Raw genomic sequence first — 6,383 nt, 5'->3', positions numbered from 1 at the left:
AAGAAATGGAGAGAGGGGGTCGCGCCTGCTTGGCACACGCTCCCCCAGTGCTGCCTACCTGATTGTGATGAGTCCCGCTCTGCCGGTGTCAGCAACCCTACTGCCTCAGCGTTGCCCGCTCCCTGAGTCAGCGGGCCAGCGCTGTGGAAAACGAGGCGGTTCACATCTCCAAGAAGATGGACAGGATGGTTCAGAAGAAGAATGCAGCTGGAGCATTGGATTTGCTGAAAGAACTTAAGAATATTCCCATGACTGGAATTATTACAGTCCACAAGAATCGGAATGTCTGTTAATGCAACTTGCAAGCAGAGTACAGATGAAGAAGTTACATCTTTAGCAAAGTCTCTCATCAAGTCCTGGAAGATGTCATTAGATGGGCCATCAGCTGATAAAGACTCTAAAGAGAAAAAAGAGCCTTCGATTATATCACAGAACAGACGTGAAGCAAGAGACCAGAGCAGCTCCAGTGGCAATGTGAACAGCAGGAAGGATGAGACACATGCTCGGGTCACCTACATCTTAGCTTTTCCTCAAGCACCAACCACTTCGACTCTGTTTGGTTGAACTGTCGGGAGATGCTCACTGCGGCTCTCCCGACAGGAGATGACTACATGGCAATTGGAGCTGATGAGGAAGAACTAGGATCTCAGATTGAGGAAACTGTATATCAAGAAATAAGGAATACAGACATGTAATATAAAAATAGAGTATGAAGTAGGATATAAAATCTTAGAGATGGGAAGAATCCAAATTTAAGGAAAAATGTCCTGTGTGGGAATACTCCTCCTGATTTATTTGCTAGAATGACCGTAGGGGAAATGACTGTGATGAAAAGATGCAGAAAAACTTGACCAGAGAAGCCATCAGAGAACATCAGATAGCCAAAACAGGAGGAGGCCAGCCTGACTTACTCATATGTGGCAAATGTAAAAGAAGAGTTGTACTTACACACAGGTACAAACCCGTTGGGCTGAGGAACCAATGACAACATTTGTTGTCTGTAATCAATGTGGAAATCCATGGAAGTTCTGTTGAGTAGGGAGAAATGAATCTGGACCATTAAGAAAATGGATTTTGTAGTTAGCTTTAAAACTAGGCCAAGCAGTTAGTTTTCCTGCAAGTCAGGTTTTTAACATGACATACATCCCACAAATTAATCTTTGGTTTTTGATTGAACATCCCTTCCTCAAATGCCTTCTGTAGTTTCAGATTAATAGAAAAATCATACACTCCTTTATCTTGGTCTTAACCATCCAGTAGAAAAGTATGAAGACGAAATATAGGAAGTAAAGCCATGTTGTTATGTTGAGCTGTGGGGGACTCAGGTCAATAATTTCTGACATTGCCAGTTAAACAGAAGACCCAATGCTATTATGGGCTACTGGACTCTTTTAGAATATTTTGCTGAGTTTACACACCTATAATATTCAACAACGGAACTTAAAAAAATTGGGATATAATTATGAAAGTCCATTTTGTATCTGTGTATTCAAAGTGGTTGGGATAGATATATAGTTGCATTCTCTTAATGAATAGAATGATTTGTTCTAATGGTGTTTGTAAGTAGGATCACAAGTCTGCATCTTGTACAGCAATTAACCACTAAGAAGAATATATGCAGTGTATTATTTGTTGAAACTGTACTTTCGACTTGATTTGAAACTGTCTCATTGCTATATGTTTATCAATAAAACTTTGAAAAGAAAAAAAATCATACAATATTTGTATGATATCTGTTTCAGTACTTCCTTTTTCACTTTCATAAGTAAGTTGATATTAATCTTTTTATCAATTAAGCTTTTGACAATTTATTTTTATTTTTTTCTTCTTGAAGTGTTAATTTTTTACAGTCTGAATCATACATAGTAGAAATTATTCTTTGTTAATACATAAGTAGAAATTACTTTTTTATGTTGACGTGTACCTCAGATATTAGAGGAAGAAAAAAGGTAATATAATTTTAGGTCTACCAAAGATGGTGTATTTTCAAGTAATATTTGTCCAGCATAACTACACTGTACATATTTTAAATAGTATCTGAATTTGATTTTATTATTCTGTTCTCAAACCTGCAATAACAAGATCCTATTTTGCATCTGTCACTAACTCTTCACTCTTGCTCATCACTTCATGTATATTACTTGTTCTTAATAGATTTTGTTTTTGGAAATACAGCTTTGTTAAAGTCACTTTGGTTTTACTGTTTACTTACCCATTTGACTCTCTAGTATATTTTAGCTTTGCAGAAACTAAAGTGTTGCAGTCAGCTTTCATAAACTCACAGGCAGAGAATAAAAGCTTCTAATGATTTTTTCCCCTCACAGGAAGACATTCTGGAAAGCGGTTGTTAGCGCTCTGGCAATGAGTGCTGTTGTAAGCAGTTCATGACCTGATTTTCATTTGAAATCTGCATTGACCAAGGATTAAGCATAAAAATTGTATAGATCATTAAAGCTGGGGTCTTCTCACATGGAGATGGGGGAAAAAAAGAAATGGAAAGAGGAGGAGAAAAAACCATAAGAAGAATACCCACAGTGAAAGTACTCATTATGTATAGAAGACATATGCTAATATATAAACGAATTTTTTATAAACAAATTTTAAGTCAATAATTTCCAGTTATAGCTCTCAATGTGAATGGTTTCAACTTCCCAACCAAAAGATACAGATTAGCAGATTGAGTCAAAAACCAAAAAAGGGGATATAAAGAACCCTTTTATAGTGAAAAAAAAAATATATATATATATGTACAAAATAGGATAGATATACAGCTACTTTCTCTTATTTCAATGAGAAGAAAGGTTGTACTAATATTTAGACAAGATATCATGTCTGCATTTTATCCTCTGAATAACTACTATGAAGACAACAATATGCAATGTATTAATCATTGTGACTGTCCTACATACCTGTTTTGAAACTGTTTCATTGCTATTTTTTCTCATTAAAATGAATCAAAAATTTAGAAAAACAAAACCCCAAATGTGTGCCAAACCTGAGAAACATTTGTTCTGAAAAGAAACGCATAGACTATAGCTCAAAGGATAGAAGACAATATTCCATGCAAAAGGAACTTGAAAACAAGCTGCAATAGCTTTCCTATTTTCAGACAAAATAGTCTTTAAGCCAAAACAGATGAAAAGAGGGAAGAAGACTATTACATATTGGTTAAGGGAACAAATTAACAGAAAAAGACAGCAATTATAAATATATATTTACTGAATACTAGTGTACCTAACTTCATAAAACTATACCACCAGATTTAAAATATCAGATAAACATCAACATAATCATACTGAGGGACCTAAAAACTTTATTATAATAAATAGACAGATTACACAAAAAGCCACCAAAGAAATATCAAAGTTGAGCAAAATCTTCAAAGGTGCTTAATATATGTCTACAGAGTATATGACACAACAACAGAACACACATTGTTCTCAGCAACACATTGAACTCTGTTCAAAATAAGCTACAAAGGATAATAAAGTATACATAAGCAATTACAAAAGAATTAAAATCATTCCAAGTATATTGTCAGATCATAGTGCAAACAACAAGAAATCAATGGCATTTTTTCAAGACAGTTTGCCATGGAAGCAATCCAAAAGGTGTAGTGAAAACCACCACTATATCAAAGCCAACATGGAAAAGGAAAACATTAATATTATTGTCATCAGACACATGGACTCTGGCAAGTCCACTACCACAGGCCACCTGATCTACAAATGCAGTGGCATCAACAAAAGAACCATTGAAAGATCTGAGAAGGAGGCTGCTGAGATGGGGAAGGGTTCCTTCAAGTATTCGTGGGTCCTGGACAAACTGAAAGCTGTGCATGAGTCTAGTATCACCATTGACATCTCCTTGTGGAAATTTGAGACCAGCAAGTATTATGTAACCATCACTGATGCCCCTGGACACAGAGACTTCATCAAAAACATGATTATAGACACATCTCAGGCTGACAGTGTTGTCCTGATTATTGCTGCTGGTGTTGGTGAATTCAAAGCTAGTATCTCCAAGAACAGGCAGACCTGTGAGCATGTCCTTCTGGCTTACACACTGGGTGTGAAATAACTAATTGTTGGTGTTAACAAAATGGATTCCACAGAGCCACCCTACAGCCAGAAGAGATACGAGGAAATTGTTAAGGAAGTCAGCATCTACATTAAGAAAATGGGCTACAACTCTGACACTGTAGCTTTTGTGCCAATTTCTGGTTGTAATGGTGACAACATACTGGAGCCAAGTGCTAATATGCCTTGGTTCAAAGGATGGAAGGTCACTCATAAGGATGGCAATGCTAGCAGAGCCACACGTCTTGAAGTTTAGATTGTATCCTTCTACCCACTCGCCCAACTGACAAGGCTTTGCAGCTGCCCCTCCAGGATGTCTACAAAATTGGTGGTATTGATAAAGTCCCTGAGGACTAAGTGGAGACTGGTGTTCTCAAACTCTGTATGGTGGTCACCTTTGCTCCAGTCAATGTCACAACTGAAGTCAAGTCTGTTGAAATGCACCAAGAAGCTTTGAGTGAAGCTCTTCCTGGGGACAATGTGGGCTTCAATGTCAAGAATGTGTCTGTCAAGGATGTCCAGCATGGCAATGTTTCTGGTGACAGCAAAATGACCCACCAATGGAAGCAGCTGGTTTCACTGCTTAGGTGATTATCCTGAATCATCCCAACTAGATCAGTGCTGGCTATGCCCCCATCCTGGACTGTCACACAGCTCACACTGCTTGCAAGTTTGCTGAGCTGAAAAAGGATTGATCACCAGTCTGGTAAGAAACTGGAAGATGGGCCCAAATTTTTGAAATCTGATGATGCTGCCCTTGTTGACATGGTTCCAGGCAAGCCCATGTGTGTCAAGAGCTTCTTTGACTACACACCTCTGGGTCGTTTCACTGTTCATGATATGAGACAGACAGTTGCTGTGGGTGTCATCAAAGCTGTGGACAACAAGGTTGTTGGAGCTGGCAAGGTCACCAAGTCTTCCCAGAGAGCTCAGAAGGCTAAATGAATATTATCCCTGACAACTGACACCCCAGTCTTAATCAGTGGTGGAAGACTGGTCTCAGAACTGTTTCTCCCAATTGGCCATTTATTGGTTTAATAGTGAAAGACTGGTTAATGATAACAATGCATCATAAAACCTTCAGAAAAAAAGGAGAATGTTTTGTGGACCTTGTGTGTGTGTGTGTGTGTGTGTGTGTGTGTGTGGCAGTTTTTAAGTTATTAGTTTTTAAAATCAATACTTTTTTAATGTAAGAAAATGTTTTTATTCCTAATTTTTAGTCCCATACAGTTTACAAATACACTTTCACTCTGATAATACAGCTTTGCAACTAGCAAAGCAGTTGAACTAACACCCATAAATACAAGTGGGGAAACAACCACCACTAATGTTTCACTACATAAACTACTCTTTTAATGTCACTTTCTAAAATTTTTAAAAAAAAAATTGCAAAGGGACTACATAATATACGTGGGCAAAAGGCAATTAAGTGACTCTCTGGAAACACTACATGTATAATAACCAGCATATTATCAACATTTACATGATTCACATCAAAATGATGACATCCTAAAATGTATTCCTTTTAAAGGATAGATTTATCAATAAAATATTACATATCTTTAATACTCTGGTACAATACTTCATACACTGCAGGAAAATTAAATGTAGGTCTAGTCATCAGCTTAATAAAGGGTCCTTTTCCATTAGCTTTTATTAATGAAAGAATCATAATTAGGTCATAAATAAACAAGCAAATTATTAATTACATGACTTGAGATTTAGGATGAAAACTTGTAAAAATTAGTTTGATATACAGCAAAGTTATACAACACACTAAAACCAACTGTTTGGTAGTTATGCCTTGTGTGAACTGCCCATAGTGAACAAAGGAATAACTTTTTAGTGATGGTAGATACAGTAACTATGTTTGGGAACATATCTTTCAAGAAGAAAAAAGACTGCAACAAAATTAAGGGCTAACACATCCTTTGAAACACACCTGCAAAGTAGGGAGGGTCATGTGCTTACTATGTCAAACTTTATTCCCCTGAAAGCACACAGAATACAGGGCTGTAGTGGCCTGTATATATTCCTTGAGGATGACTCACCTACAGCAAAACACTTTGCAACTGCATTCCTTTCTACATTCCCCTAACCCTGAATGTTGTATTAGCTCTTAAAAACCCCACTAAATTAACCCCTAAAAATAATCCTGACTACATGGTTGGCTGCTATGAAGCAACTAAGCTCTGTAAAGAGTGCAAGGACACAAGAAGAGTCCTACAGTCACACACCCCATTTGGCCATGCTGGAAATGTCATGAATTTCAAATGAGAGCCACACGTTGGACATGAGGGGCCT

The 6,383-nt window shown here is 37.3% G+C and overlaps 1 pseudogene; it reads left to right on the top strand.

The window, feature by feature from the left end:
* Positions 1-144: 144 nt before the first annotated feature.
* Positions 145-1,035, top strand: LOC101578911 (annotated as a pseudogene).
* Positions 1,036-6,383: the final 5,348 nt, after the last annotated feature.

The sequence above is a fragment of the Octodon degus genome, unplaced genomic scaffold (genome assembly GCF_000260255.1).
Source record: "Octodon degus isolate 3935 unplaced genomic scaffold, OctDeg1.0 scaffold00352, whole genome shotgun sequence".
Classification (NCBI taxonomy): domain Eukaryota; kingdom Metazoa; phylum Chordata; class Mammalia; order Rodentia; family Octodontidae; genus Octodon; species Octodon degus.
Note: the sequence above shows the minus strand (reverse complement) of the source record. Positions and strands in the feature narration are given on the sequence as shown.